Source organism: Hyposmocoma kahamanoa, unplaced genomic scaffold (genome assembly GCF_003589595.1).
Source record: "Hyposmocoma kahamanoa isolate Upper Pololo Valley unplaced genomic scaffold, ASM358959v1 93, whole genome shotgun sequence".
Classification (NCBI taxonomy): domain Eukaryota; kingdom Metazoa; phylum Arthropoda; class Insecta; order Lepidoptera; family Cosmopterigidae; genus Hyposmocoma; species Hyposmocoma kahamanoa.
The window spans coordinates 4,736,241-4,752,259 of NW_020654810.1; the positions used below are offsets into that span (position 1 = coordinate 4,736,241).

The 16,019-nt window shown below is 37.0% G+C and overlaps 1 protein-coding gene across 11 annotated transcripts in view; it reads left to right on the forward strand.

Moving 5' to 3' along the window:
- Positions 1-16,019, forward strand: part of LOC113237605 (serine/arginine repetitive matrix protein 4) — a 46,311-nt gene that overhangs the window by 10,010 nt on the left and 20,282 nt on the right. Inside the window, exon 1 of one of the 11 annotated variants that reach the window (XM_026474192.1) lies at positions 2,651-2,802. The exons of the other annotated variants lie outside the window; for them this stretch is intronic. The gene's annotated coding sequence lies outside the window, so the exon portion shown is untranslated. Of the gene's footprint in view, positions 1-2,650; positions 2,803-16,019 lie in introns of those variants that run through there. 11 annotated transcript variants of the gene reach the window in all.

Here is a 16,019-nt window from a genome sequence, read left to right on the forward strand (position 1 = left end):
CAACAGCAAACCATGATATAAAAAGAACAAAACACACATATTCCAGTCCTAAGATAGCCATTAATATCAGTAGTAGGGAAGTACTGCCATCTTACCTATTTCTGCCGCCAAGCAGTAATGTCAGCACTACTGTATTCCGGTTTTGAAGGGCAAGAGTGATGATGAAATTACAGGCACATGGGACTTATCAACTTATGTCTCAGGGTGACGGGCGCAGTGGCAGTGCCCCTCAGATCTTTACGATTTAAAGCTTGATAATGTAAAAAAACAAATTCGCAACAGTAATAAATATTTAGGATAAAACTATATACTGCTATATAGATATTACGTTATAAGTTATTATACTCAATGCAATATCCACACATAACTATTTACCTATTTACCGAGAGATGAACCAGTTAAAACATTTGTTACGGAAAGTGCGCAGACAGAAAATAGTTCCTGTCATTTTTATTCATTATATTTTTGCACGATTTTATTAAAATTTTAACCAAAGTGATTGAATGCGTGTGCAGATTGAACAGTGCAATTTTCAGTTTTTTAAATAAAAGTAAAAAATCGTTAATTAACCCAAATAAAAAGTAGTTCGTAACGAACTTAGGACTCGATACTACCATTAAAATCTAGCATTAAAATTTTCCCGTATCCCAATTTTTTTGCTTGACACTGGCTTTATTTCAGAATTTATTTTTTTGAAATTAAAAGCTATTTGGAAAATTCATATATCGTGTAGTATACGTGTTGTATTAAAGTAAGATCTTAATATCCATCCTAACCTTAATAACGTGTCCGAGTTTTGTTTGTGAACAAAATTGCCATTATTGTTTTTAAGAATACTCGGGACAACTCGTTTGTTGCATAAAGTTGACTCCACAGTTGAACGAGCTATCGATTGGGGCTCTGACGTCACCGACCCACTCGCCCTCCCAAAGGGGTGGCAGGATTTAATACAACGCTCTGCAGGCACCCTAGTTCAATAATAAATTGCAAATGTTCGGTGCTATTTAAAGAACCTTTGTGCTTGGGTTTTTGTCTACACATAAAATAACTGTGTTATGAGTTGTTAGACACGGTGACTTTAAACAGCGATGGAAACGCGCGACTGCATCGATACAAACGCGCGATCGCATCGATGCAATCGCCTATAAATCCCAAGTGTAGCGATGCAATCGCATGCCTTCATCTCTGCTTAGAATCGCGCGCGTCTGTAAAGGTAGACGATTAGCGACTGCATCGCTACTGTAACGCGTTTGCATCGCATTTGCATCGCTGCTAAAAGTCGTCGTGTGTCTTTACAATAGTAAATAGGGCACAGTTTCAAGTCTCCAATAAAGCCGTCCACTAACTAAAACGCGGTTAAGTGACTAATGGTTAAATATCCGATTTAAATAGCAAAAGTTAGAGGGCAAATTTCTCATTTAAAAACAGTTGAAATTAGTTAACTTATCGTAACAATGCAAAACTGAAATATCATTAAATAAAACTGGGTTATGGTTTTTTATGATATCTCAAAAAAAGATTTTGTCTCGTAGCCGCGTTTTTGTTAGTTGGCGAACGGCAGACGCTATTTATTGGCACATATCAACACCGTGTACAAAACAGTATGTACACACTTTATACTGAAATGTAACTTTACCCCATAAAAAACGCCTGGTTACTATTTATTGGTGCATATATTTAGTAACACATACGCAATCTTTCTCACACACATACGCTCGCATGCTCGCAACAATACCATTTGCGACTTAACAACAGTTAACTTGTTTTTCTTTAAAATTAGTCTGAAACGGTGGGTGAGCTGCAATACAGGGCAAGTTGCCTAGTATAGTCTTTGACTGCCTCCGTGGTCGAACGGTTACCACGCCGGACTGCCACGCAGAGGTCCCAGGTTCGATTCCCGGGCCGGGAGAAATATTTGTATGACCTACATTTATTTATCTCGTGAGTTTGGGTGTAATTTGTGGTTGTCTATGTGTGTGTCCATGGCATCCGCGACACAGGGTTTCCCTAGTGCGGGGCTATGTTGAGATGTGTGCGTTATTATAGTCTCCGGAATTTTACGATTATCACAACATTAAAGTTCCTTCTTCTTCTTCTTCTTGAGGTGACATCTCTTATCGCAGGTCGGCTATCATTGGGGCTATGTATTTTAGACACAACTCCAGGAACAAGGATCTTCTGCTTAGGTTGAACCATATCCGGAGATTCTTAGGCCAGGAAGTATGCCTTAGTCCAGATGGTCGTCGTCGGAACAGGTCGTATTTATCATAACACATTATGTGATCAAAGTACCTACTGATGTTTGCGTTTTTTGATAGTAGTGAGTACCTATCGAGTTCTTAGGTTTTCGCGATTGTTACACATAGGAAATGTAACTATTTTTTCGGTTTTAAGTCGCGTCTATTTGTTTTTTCAAACCGACGTTTCGGGCCCTTTACAGGTCCCATGGTCACAGTCAACCGTGAATATGCGATTTAAATCCGGAAAAATAGTTTCCTAAGTGTAACAATCGCGAAAACCTAAGAACTCGATAGATACCCAATACTGTCAAAAAACGCAAACTTCAGTACTCAACGATATTTTTAAAATTCTTCTGTATAACCACATTTCAAAGGCTTCTAAGCGCTTTCTCGTATTTTGAGTTAACGCCCAGGACTACGCCTACGACGAAGAATCCAAAACACGTAGCAACATGCCAAACGTACCCTGGTAGAGATCTTCTAGGATCGATTGCAGAGTAGATGGCTGAACTTTAGAAATTCGTTACGCGCCTGTTCTATCCGACATTTGATCTCACTCCATGTAAGTTCCTAATCTTTATTTTATGTAAAATCGGTTATTTTGTATTGAGAAAATGAACCACGATAATTCTTACTATACAGATCACATTTTTTTTATAATATAAAGTGACGGGACGAACAATTTGTGCGCCTGATGGTAAGCTCCACGCCTATCCATAACAGTGGCAGTGCCACTCAGAGCTTCAAATCGCAAAGATCTGAGGGGCACTGCCACTGCGCCTGTCACCCTGAGACATGAAAAGTCCCATGTGCCTGTAATTTCACCAGCACCCTTACCCGTCAAAACCGGAACACAGTAATGTTAACTACTGCTTGGCGGCATAAATAGGTAAGGTGGCAGTACTTTCCTGAACGAACTTTCTTTCACAAGGAGCTCTACTGAAAATAATACACATACTATCTACTGAAAATAATAATAATAACTATACTGGTGCAATAAATATTCCACTAATGACTCTTGTAGGAAGTAATATTAAGTAACAAAGCCGCTCTAAATCGTCATAATCGCGCTGTCACTCAACTAATATAAATCTGACAGTCATGACATTTGTGATTAATTATTACACGCCAGGGCTACGTGCCAAAAAATGAAAAATTTGTTAAATCGTAATGTGCTATATGTATGTGACAGTGGTCTTAAACCATATACAGAAGACCTGCTCGCTAATCGCGTAGCGTTGAAGAAAATACTGTGGTATTTAAATCCTGTCTTTCCGACTCTGTGTTGCCATCTAAACCATTTTTTTTACTAATTGGCTGACTAAAATGTAACGCTATCAAAAGTTTCAAATTCAAATTAATTTATTTCTTTGTGATACACGGGCTATGAAGGCCTTACAAGAATTTAATTAAAGTTTTAGCAATTTTTGTGTAGAAATTAATCAATTATTTGTACACCTGTATTCATGATGCCCTGATTAGTCACAAAACGTCAAAATCATAATCATTGAGGTCATTAACTTACAATTACATGGACGTCGGGTCCGCGCTAAAAAGTGTCCGAACTTATAGGGCGTCAAAATCGTATACAGAGCGTCATCCACGCTTTAGTCTTCGTTTGTTCGACTGACAGCGAAGCAAGCAAAATTAGGCAGTACTGCAATGACATTACAATTTAAATTCAACGTTTTAGCTTTTTCATATTCCTTTACATGTCACTACGTTTAAATAGGTTGACTTGGGACATTTTTTTCGTGGTTTTTGTATTAGACCCGTCGTCCATTTATTTGTAAGTCAATGATTGAGGTAATTAAAAAATGATATCTTAAATTCTATACAATCGCTAATTCTAATCGAAAGTTTATTGCAGCAATAAGTTATCATAGAATTAGTATAATAGAGCTAACAAGAAAGAATATACACACCACCGAGCTGTCTTTGGTGTCTACGATTAGTCGGCTGGATGGTGATATTATATAATACACAGCCCGCCTGGCAAGTAAGGTCATTTGCCATTTTGCGAATATTTTTGGACACTTTTCCTGTTTATTTCGAATACGAAAACAACAATGCCAGAGTCACCAATTCAGGTTCTTGTAGTAACTTCATCATCATCATTATCATATCCGGCGGAAGAAGTCCGCTGCTGAACATTGGCCTCCCCCAAAGATTTCCAGACTAGTCGATCAGACGCGCCGTACATCCATCGGTTAACCGCCGCCCTTACCAGGTTACTAGAGGGGGCCGTTCCACTGAAAGCCTTGAAGTAACTTGTTTGTTAACAATTGAAAGTGCACCCGAATATTATTCCGATAGGATTTTTTTTTCCACACTAATGGTACTGATATTTCTGACGCTAAGTTTAAGAATTCCGTCAAGAGCTACGTATTTTATTATTGTATAATATTCACACAATACAATTCCAGGAAATACTTTTGATTATAGAAAAATATTGTTTTAGATTTTCTAATTGGTATGATAAACATCTCGGAAATAAAACAATTACTTATAACGCAAGAATCACTAACAAATAAAGGGCAATTAACTTAAATTTTTCTTTAAGATAAACTGTACTTGGATGATAATACTCCCTATGATAATGTAAATAAATACATTCCTTCATATGTTAAGCAATATATACCACGCTATGGTACGTAAGGTAAAATTTTTCAACAAATAATTTTGACGGTGTATATTTCTAGATGTAGCCCAACGTCCGAATCGATAACATTAATGGAATATTCGAGACGGAAGCGTTCAATTTCTTTAAAAGACGTTATATGCATTTTATACGGTACGTAGGTATTGTTTTTGAGTAAAACTTTATACCAATGTTCAACAAGAACACAGATAAGAATAAATTGCTTTGTTACCGCTGAGGTATGGTACGCACTCCCGAATTCATTTGCAAATAGGTTTCTAGGAGCAACCTAGCTCGCAACTGTGAATGTTTTTAACTATAAATAATAATGTGCTTCTTCTTATCGTATCGAGTGCATACACTATAACGGTGGTTTTCCACCGGCGAGGTGAGGCGAGACGAGCTCTCTCTTCGGTGGAAAGTGAATTGACGAGGTCGGACGGGATGAGAATTGAAGTATTTGTTGATGTAATATTGAACCGTATTGCTGCCTACATAGAGTATTAAACTCTTTAACGAAAACACGTTGGCTAATGTCAATCGCGAGATTGTGGGATACGTACGATTTGAGACTTCATCTGATTCTTCTTCCGTTAACATATTTAATAATAATAAATTACGGGCCATGTTACTTCAGCTGCGTATTTATCGCTCGATGGCACAGCGCGAGATCGGGATGACTCGCGCGAGCTTTTTGGTGTAAATAGACCGGCGAGAATTCAATTCCCGTCTCTCTTCGTCTCGTCTCGCCTCGCCGGTGGAAAACCACCTTAATGCTTGCCATCGTGGTAAAAGGATTTGCCAATTGGCGTAATGTGCTCGCCGGTTATTGCCCAGGGTGCAAAAGTAAAGGTGCAGTAAAAGGCATGGTACGTCGTGAGGCGAGGCTTATTTCGTTCACCTTATTTATAATGTGCTAGTTAACCACAACCATTACCTGATCTCAAACACCTAGATCAGAAGCAATTCGAGTCAGAGCTCGAATTTAAGCTCGAAAAAAAATTTTTTCTCGTAATGAATCGGTTCTTTTGCTTGGGTCGAGAGCGGCAGGGACCACTGACTTTATTTCAGAATTAATTTTTTTACAAAACGAAACTAAAGCCTTTTGAAAAATATGTATCGTATACTATACGTGCCCTATTTCGTTCAGTTGATATTGAAAAAAAAAACCTTGGTATATCTAAAGTACCTATTGAATATGGCGGTTTCCTTGTAAAATTTCGAAGTAAGTTTGTGGTATTTTTTTTCCTATCGTGATAATTTTTAGGAATCGTATTTTCACGCCGTATACTATATATTATTATATATATTTTTTACAAAGTGTTTGATTCAACACTTTCACTGTGTTATCCGTAATCAACCAAATCCCGAAAACCAGGAATCGCAACCGGGGGCTCCCTTATCGAGTGCAGAACCACCCGAGGTCGTCAAAGTGAAAGTTTTTTTATTTATTTTCGTTTGAAAAATTACATGTGTAACGGAGCGTTAGTTCCACGCGACGCCGCTAGATGGCATTGACCACTTTAAGGCTATTTCCTAAAACGCGATGTTAAGATTTTCCCTCGGCACCATAACTAGATGAGCAAAGTATCTATTTGTTAATTCTGAATTCAATGTGTGTACGGCTCCTACTGGACCACATTGAACTATTGACTGCGATCGGGTCGTGTACGAGCACCTACCGGACCTCCCGTTACGCCCTTCTGTACTTTAAACTTAAACTTTATTAAAGGTTTCACTTAAACTTTATTAAGCGTTTTTTCCTTCACTGTCGACACGAGCCCCTTTGTCACGCCCCCCCTGGACTCTGTTACACATGTATAATTTACAAAAGTCCTACAAGTCCAGACGAAGTTATTCGCGCCATTTCAACATTTTGTATTGTAAGTCTAATTTGCAATATTCATCTGGAACCTAAAATTAGGCAAATTTTACTCATTTTACAGTCGCGTTAGAATAGGGGCGCGGCGAGCTCAACCGTGATTTAAAAGCACACGGCTGTAAAGGGACACATGACCTTTCCACACGCAACCAGTATACAGAAATGTTTTGCATTGTTTGAAGGTCTTTGTATGAATTTGTGCAAGTGATTTTACACTTGATTTATAACCACAAGGATTTGGATTCTGACCCCTACCGACACCTTTTAAGTCCGTATTAAACGAAATATAAATTGCAAATGAAACTATTTTTTCTAATCTAAATGGGATTTATTTGTTTTCTTTTTCATACAAACCGACGTTTGTTTGATGTTTTGACGTCGAGGTATTTACGTTAATAACTTTTGTAACTATAATTTGCATTAGTATTAGACATAACTTTGGTGACTTTACACTGATGGATTGTTTGAAAGAAACATACACGATTTAGGTAGATCCGAAAAAGTTTTGTATCTAATTTGTAACGATCACGAAAACCTAAGAAATCGATATGTATACAAATAATAATTTATTTTCATTTTTATGCCAAATAAGGTTCATATTTGTCCACTATCTCACATGATGAGGAATAATATTCGACGGTTGAAATTTGAAATAACGCAAGGGACATTAAGGGATATAAATCAAGGGAAACTAACCTTACGAGAAAATGTCTCTTAGGACTTTTTAAATTTCCACCGTGGATATAAAGGTAATAATTTTGTCGTTGTATCGAATTTTGAAATGTCGTAAGGGACATTTTCCATTACGACAAAATGTTCCTTACGACATTTCAAATTTCCACTTTCGTATGTGGACCACGACTATTCATAGCAACAGAGAATACGCGGATAAACCCGCTTTGCACTATTTTAGATTGTTCATAATGAGCAGAAAGTGGTTAATTCTCAATCTACATTGCCGCGGATTGAAATGTAAACGAATTTTTTTAACCATAGTATAATGAACTTATGTCAATTGTGAAACATTATGATTTATTGTATTATTAAGATTTTTTCTGAATTTAGTCCACTAGTTTTGTTATGAGTTTTAATGTAAGATCGAACACACTTCTTCGACCCGATGGGACTTGAACCCATGACCACGTTGTAGTAGCGCTGCTCTAACCAACTGATCAAAAAACGACATCGCCGTCAACGCGAAGCACCGGTAAAGGTACCGACTGCAGTGAAGAAGGTTCTAAAATCTCTCACTAGTTGTCACTAGCTGCGCACTAACAAAAACACGTAGGAGAATTTTGACAACTAGATGACTTGACCTGTAGCACAACAGGGCGCGACTTGCGCGACAGCGACATGCAGCGCGAGATACTGCTATTCTTGCATAGGGATCTCGGCTTTATGTCGCTCTCGCGCAAGTCGCGCCTTGTCGTGCTAGCCCTACTGTGGCTCAGTTGGTTAGAGCAGCGCTACAGCAGCGCAGCGCAGCCGTCGAAGAAAGTTTTCTGTGTATTCGATTTTTGTATTAAAATTCATATACATCTATTTTAGACACGAGCCAAAAAAAATACAGGTCGCGTATCTGACGAAAAATTCACGCGCGTTCTCGGGAATTCCCGCAGCTGTCATATCGTCTAGTTTGTATGTTACACAATTTGTCAATTCGAGTTCTTAGGTTTTCGCGATTGTTACACATAGGAAATGAAACTATTTTTCCCGATTTAAATCGCGTGTAATTTTCAAACAAATCGACGTTTCGGGCCCTTTACAGGTCCCATGGTCACGGTTGACTGAGGTGGTACAGTCATCGACCAGTTATGTCTAATATTAATGCAAACCACCCTATTTTTTCACTATAGTTACAAAAGTTATTAATTAAATACCTTTTTTCTTTAATTTTACAAAGAAACATTCCAGTATACGCTACATTAAGTTTTACAAATTATTTTATCGAATGAATTTTTTGTTAAGTTCAATTTGTTATTAATTAATAATAGAAAATTAGTATAAATTATAACATCGAAATCGAAAATTTGTCAATTGTAAAGGTCATTATGCTACATAAAGCTGTGGTAGCCGGTGTGATCTTACCGCCTCTTAAGTTTCTCGGAACTTCTGTGCGGAATTTAATTTGAAATTTGCCATGAGCTTTTCGGTGACGGAAAAGACCATTAGGTGTAAAAGCCAAACTAGTTTTGGTTCAAATCCTTTTTATTTTTATAAATATGTTTACGTAAAAATTTTATTTTTTAACAAAAACAATTCTTTGACTAAACAGAATCGTAAGAGCTTGAACATTGAACTCATGCACATCAATAGCTTACTTTTGATAAAATTGTCTTTTACGCCCTTTCTTTCCCGAAGTAATGATATCTGCAAAGCAATTTAATGATGCGTGTGAAGTTCGCAATCCTCATTGGGTTTACAGCGGAAGCCCTCCCACTGTGAGAAGAGCCTTCTGTCCGGTAATGGGACTATATGTAGGTTAATTATTTATTTATGTATTTATTACAGTTTCGTTAACTTCGCTTCTATTCCTACTATACCTTCCTTTAAAATCACATAATTATTATAATAAACATTTTAAGTTGCAATTGCAAAACTTTAGTATTTATCAATTACACATCAAAGTCCTAACATATCAATACAGTAATACAAAGATTTCGGAGAGAGGTATTATCCACTCTACGTATATTACTTCCTTGAAGTTTAGATAAATATACTCCATCTATTCTGATCTCTGGTAATGAGTTCATTCGGACGGTCGATTTTTGTCCTTGTACAGAAAATACTGTATCCAGTTAAATACGAGATCGTTGTTTGGTTCTTTTACGTAAGAGTTTAGAATGAATATATTACGTGAACTGTTGGCACGCACTCCTGCGATTAAGTGCAATAATATCGTCACGTGAATAATCGTCAGCATTATTGTTTTATATTTAGCATTTATATTATTCAAATAAATGTCAGGCAGTGCAGTTTTCGTTGTTAAACTTCAGTTTAGTCGTAACACGTTGATTGTTTGTGTTATGTCGTAATACATCGCGATAGTTTTTTTACAAGCATTATTATTTTATAGGGAAAGATCGAAGGAAACTAAAGGCAGTGGAAGAACTAGACGTATGTAAGGTGGTTACAAATTTGTTCGATTTTTTTGACGATCGACACGTGATCAAACAATGGAGTAAATTTGTAAGCAACACACCATCGATATCGAATATTTTGTCGGTCAACAATTGTGATCAGACAAGATCGAGTAATATGTAAGAAGCGGATGATCGATATCGCATTTTTTGTAGATCACACGTGTCGATCGTCAAAAATTGAATAAAACTGTAAGGCAGCTTAAGGGAAACTGTTAATTCGTATCGTATGTGGAACAAGTGCGTAGCTCTTAAATCAGCAGAAGAAAGAAGCTTGTTCATTCGCTGTGTCTCAAATTTAGGAGGCACGATTTAAGGTAAACGATTCTTTTATGGGGAACTGTAATAAGATATAAATATTATAAATAATAAGATTCCGGAGCATATATTAATATTATCATTTCCTAAGTTTATAACTTACATCAAACTTATTTTAATTGAAAAGTCATATTACAAAATTGAAGAGTATGTGTTAGATAAAGATGTATGGAAAGGCAATATGAGTCTAGATTCCTCACAATTATAATTCAAAGTGTATTATTCCATAGCATTTAAATTTATTTGAAAACAGCAATCCCTGGAGTTTCTTGGTCGTTCTTCTCAACTTAAAAAATGACGTGTTCAAGTATAAAAATTTTACCTATGGAATAAATGATTATTTGACTTTGGAGCGTTCTTTATTAAGTCAATAACTAGCATTAATGTACAATAAGTATAATATAGGAAATACTATTTTTTCGGATACAAATCCTATGATCACTAAGATGGTGACCATGGAACCTGTAAGGGGTCCGAAATGTTGGTTTATTTTAAACAACAAATATACGTGATTTACATCCAAAAACGTAATTTCATTTCCTATGTGTAACAATTGCGAAAACTTGAGAACTCGATACCAATATGATATGATTTTCTTATAGCCACATCCAGAGTTCTTTATGAAAATGGGTCACTACATAGTCGCAAGTTACATTGGGTGCAGTTGAATGTATTATTAAGCACCAACCAACCAAAACGACTTATCTAAGTCGTTAAAAGAATGAGCTGTTTTGCGGTATAAGTTAGTACCTACTTTACAGATTCAGGCATTACTTTGCGGAAATAAATACATGTTAATAAAAATGAAAGTTAATTATTTTGCTAGTTCGCAATCCCAGCGAATGTTAAATCATGCCATATAGCTGCTCTTATGTTGAATTTTTAATAAATATTATAAAATTAATAAAATAAATAACACAAACGCATCTACAATAACAAACACCGACGATCAACGACACTTGGCCGAAGAAACTATTCTTTGGCCGAATGTCGAATAATCAACAACTCTTGAGGGTGCCTCGTAGAGAAGCGAAACATGTGTCGGGTATATTTTTGGTGATGGTTCATATCTATTAGAACTAAATGTGGGAAAATGCTGTTTTTTTCCACGACTTACGAGTCTCATCGTAATAATAATGATGTCAACAAATAAAGAACAATGGCAAACTCCCATATAAATTTTTGTTGACATATTTTGTACGCGTCTGTTTATGAAAAATATGTATAAATAGCTGTACAAATTTTGTTTTGGGTTTACTATTCTGAGAAGTCTGGAGTTAAAAGACATTCCAGTTTGAAGTTTTGGAGGTTATATGTTACGTAATTGAATAAATTATTATACTGATGTGGTCAAAAGCATGCCAAAGGCAAAAGGCTAAGCCATAACAAAAAAAAAACTGAGTAAATTAAATGAAACATACCACAGACTATTGCACTGGTAACTCGGTCACAAATTATTTTATTGTGAAACGTGCCATCTATCCCCGATTTCGGGATTATTCTTTGCGATGAAATAGTTAATCCCTTATTACAAATCGGTCGAATCAGTATATTTGATATTACGTAAACTAACTTAATGTGGCCCATATCCATACGTAGGTACTGAAATTCTTTTTTTGGTGTCTAGATGTCGCTCAACGTTAAGAAACTGACGTAGATATCAGTCGGGTTACATACTATTTACTCATTAGAGTTTCTTTTAAATATGAATTTATGTCCAGACTTAAACAGGCAGGTTTTATAATTTGAAAAACCTAATGAATTTATTTTATTCATACTTGTATTAAAGATGTTTGAAAACGGTAAACAATTCATTTAACTATGATTTTGCCATTGTTTTTTGAACTTAATTTCAAACAAGATATTTTTACATAATATAAAGGCCACCACACATATCGACACGTGTTCACGTTAAGCCGGTCAGAAATAGCTTTATCTCTTATATAAGAGTGAAAAAGACGGCCGTTGTAGGAGCATGAGCCAATTATGCTCCTAATGGTAGTTGATTTTAAAGCTTTTCCATTTACGAGGTTTAAAATTATAGTAAAATAAAAACTTTATACTAAAGGTTAGTATACTAATTCTGCACAGGTACTTGGATGACAAAAATCCATGATAGTGATCTGTTTAGCTCTTTCAGGTTGTTTCTTATGTACATTTAAATTACTATAATAATTTTAAAGAGCAATCCCTAGAGTTTCTTGAACATTCTTCTCAGGAGAATCTGCCATACGAAAGAGAGCAAAGTGACGATTTCAAGTGTAATTTTCTTCTTACCTATGAAATAAAGATATTTTTTACTTTTTTATTTAGATTTTTTTTATTTTAGTTCAGTATTTGTGAGATACGACGTCACGATAGGAGCATAAGTGTGACGTGTCTTTCGCGTGAAAGTGAAACGCGTAACATCTTTTTCGCTGTTATTGCAAAGATAATAGCGGACACACTCAACATAGCCCCGCCCTAGGGAAACCCTGTGTTGATGATGTTTTCGTTTAACGAAAAGTTCATTGTAAATGTCAAATAAGATTTAGCACATAAATTCCGAAAAACGTACCCCGATGCGAACCCATAGCCTCTGCTTGAGGGGTGGTTTAAACTAGGGCGCGTTTATTCGACACGAATTTTATCGCGCGGTCGAAGAGCGGAGTCCGCGTTGCCACCGAGCACCGACCGCGTCTAACTGTCATGGCAAAATATGCTCTATTTGTTTAGCTTTTTTGTTTTAACTTAAATGAGCGTCCCGGCCACGCGTGCGAGGCTGGCTTGAATTTGGTTTACGCTGCGGCCCGCGTGGTTGTATTATTCAGGGGAATTTAAATGTTGTTGCCTAGTAAATACAATTCAGATTCGCCATTAATGTACACGAAGGCGTGGTAACTGGGCGAATGAAAACTTTCGTCTCATGAAACTGGGCGCTAACGCTACCACGGCGGCCGTTTAGCCAGTCTTTTATGTTTATATTTAACTAAGTTTCCAGGCAAACTCTGACATTGATCTGTCATACACATTATAAAATTACGGAATTTTTATATACATTTATTATTAATGTTAACGGTTTTATGAGTATAGGTTGAATTGATATTGTTACGCGTGATTTAGAATTGGTTAAAGCAATATAACTGGAACACGTGATAAGGAAATTATTTTGTTTTCAAAAATGTTATTAATGTTCTATGAGTTAAATATGTGATCTCGCTTATTTATAACTGGTTGTAAAACTTTCTAAGTTTTGATTGTAAATTTCTATTTTAATTTATAAGATAAATGAAGATTAATTTTGCAATTTATAATAGTAATAATTGTAATAAGAGTCTAAAATAGATAATAATAATAAGGAAGTCGCTACACTTTACAGTGGCAGAGCAATAGAGCTCCTTGTGAAAGAGTTCGTCCAGGGGAAGTACTGCCCACCGTACCTGTTTCAGCCGCCAAGCAGTAACGTCAGCATTACCGTGTTCCGGTTTTGAAGGGTAGTAAGGGTGCTGGTGAAATTAAATAAATGAATAACCTACACACTCATAGCCCCACACTAGGGAAACCCTGTGTCGCGGGTGACTTAGACACACCCATAGAACACCACAAATTACACCCAACCTCACGAAATAAATAAATGTAGGTCATAATATTCTTCCCCGGCCCGGGAATCGAACCCGGGACCTCTGCGTGGCAGACCAGCATGGTAACCGTTCGGCTACAGTGGCAGTCAAGTTACAGGCACATGGGACTTTCAAATGTCTCAGGGTGACAGGTGCAGTGTCCGTCAGATTTTTGCGATTTAAAGGTCTGAGATTGGCACTGCTACTGTTATGGACAGGCGCGTAGCTTAACCGCGAGGTACAGGACTTGTTCGTCCCGTCACTTGATTTTATATAAAAAAAAATTATGTCTATGCGATAAGAGCGAGCGCCAAAGACGTGAGTTTCGGGTCGGCGCGAGCGGAAGAGAAACGCGCTACGACTTTTTCACTCTCATTGCATGAACGTAAAAAGGTTGTAGAATGTTCAATCTTAAACTCCGCATGCGTTTGGGCCGCTATTATGTCTTGAGTATCTTGCTGTTTGATATTGTGTGTTGGATCTTGACCTCAGCGTTATACTTAAAACTGGAGTCCTTTGAGATGTGGCTGTTTAGATGTATGCTTGGCATATCGTGGGTACACAAGGTCACCAATGTTGAGGTTCCTCATCGAATGAGAAATAAGTTGGAAATACTCAGAATTGTAAACGAAAGGAAGCTGCAGTATTTTGACCACGTAATGAGGGGCAATAGATACCGTGATACAGAAGGAAAACCTCGTAGTTAAAGAACCTGAGAGACTGGTTCCACCTTAGTACAGGTTCCCTCTTTCGTGCGGCAGCTTCGATAACGAGTTTAGCCATGAATGGTCGCCAACCTTCATAAAGAAGAGGCACACTAAAGAAGAAAACTTTTTCCGACCGACTTAGTACCATATTGTGTCGATAAGTGTGGTAACTCCCTAATATGTTTTTTTTTATAATACCAAGTGACGGGGCCAACAAGTCGTGCGCCTGGTGATAAGCGATACGCTTATCCATAACAGACTTTATTTGACATCAGAAACACAAACAGCCAAATTACTAAATTTAGACCCTACTATTTGCGAAATAAATTGAACTAATTCCTTTATTATTAACAATATAGGAAGATATCAATAATCTTGATTAAGAAACTGAGTTCTTGGTAAAGAAACTTTAGGCGCACTGGGTGAGAGGATCTCATAAGTAATTCAGAGTGCGTGCTCGTGGTAAATAAATGCAATAGCGCGCGCCGCGTGAAACGTTAATGAAATGCCTCTGAAAAAGTGAGATGGAACACCATTTGGATTATTAACCCGCCTCGTGTATAGCGTAGAGCTTCTATTTTCCTTGTAGCGTGATGTGTAAGATGTACCTACTCTCTTTTAAACATTTAATTGAGCCACCAGAATACAATAACAGATTGAACGTTTGTGGTAATTTTTTTCCCATACATAGATGTCTGAAAAAGAAATGTGTTTATTAACAATTGTCTACGATGACGATGACAAATAAGATGTCTATATACTACTAGGGCTGAGATTTAGAAAACGAACTTTGACTTCGACGGAACATAATTTTCGAGCTAAGCTAGTTTTCTTTTTTTTGTAATATGAAGTGACGGGACGACCAAGTCGTGCGCCTGCTGGTAAGCTACACGCCTGTCCATAACAGCTGCAGTGCCACTCAGAGCACTGCCACTGCGCTCGTCACCTTGAGACGTAAGTTTACAAGTCTCATGTGCCTGTAATGTCACCAGCACCCTTACCCTTGAAAACCGGAACACAGTAATGCTGACATTACTGCTTGGCGGCAGAAACAGGTAAGGTAGCAGTACTTCCTTGGACGAACTCTTTCACAAGGAGCTCTACAGCGTCTAAAAGCTAAAAAACTTAAAATAACGATCGTACAAAACGATCTTTGCCAAATTGGCAACAAATGTAAATTGAAGAAAAATGGTTGTTGGATATTGATTATCAACAAACTGAGGACCTAAAAAGTAATTAAAAATTCATGACACACTATCGCATATCACACACAATCAATTGCGTACATAAGTACGCAAGCGATTGTGATTGTACATAGACACCTCCACATGTAACCACGCATATGCTTAGAAATCAAGTTGTTTTATATTTTTTGAATCTCGCGATACAGACCTAAAGCTTAGTGTTGGGTCCGCTGGTAATTGTGCCTTGATCATTCTCATAACCAATGTTTATTATTAAGGAATAAACATAATGTCATAAATTAGGCAAG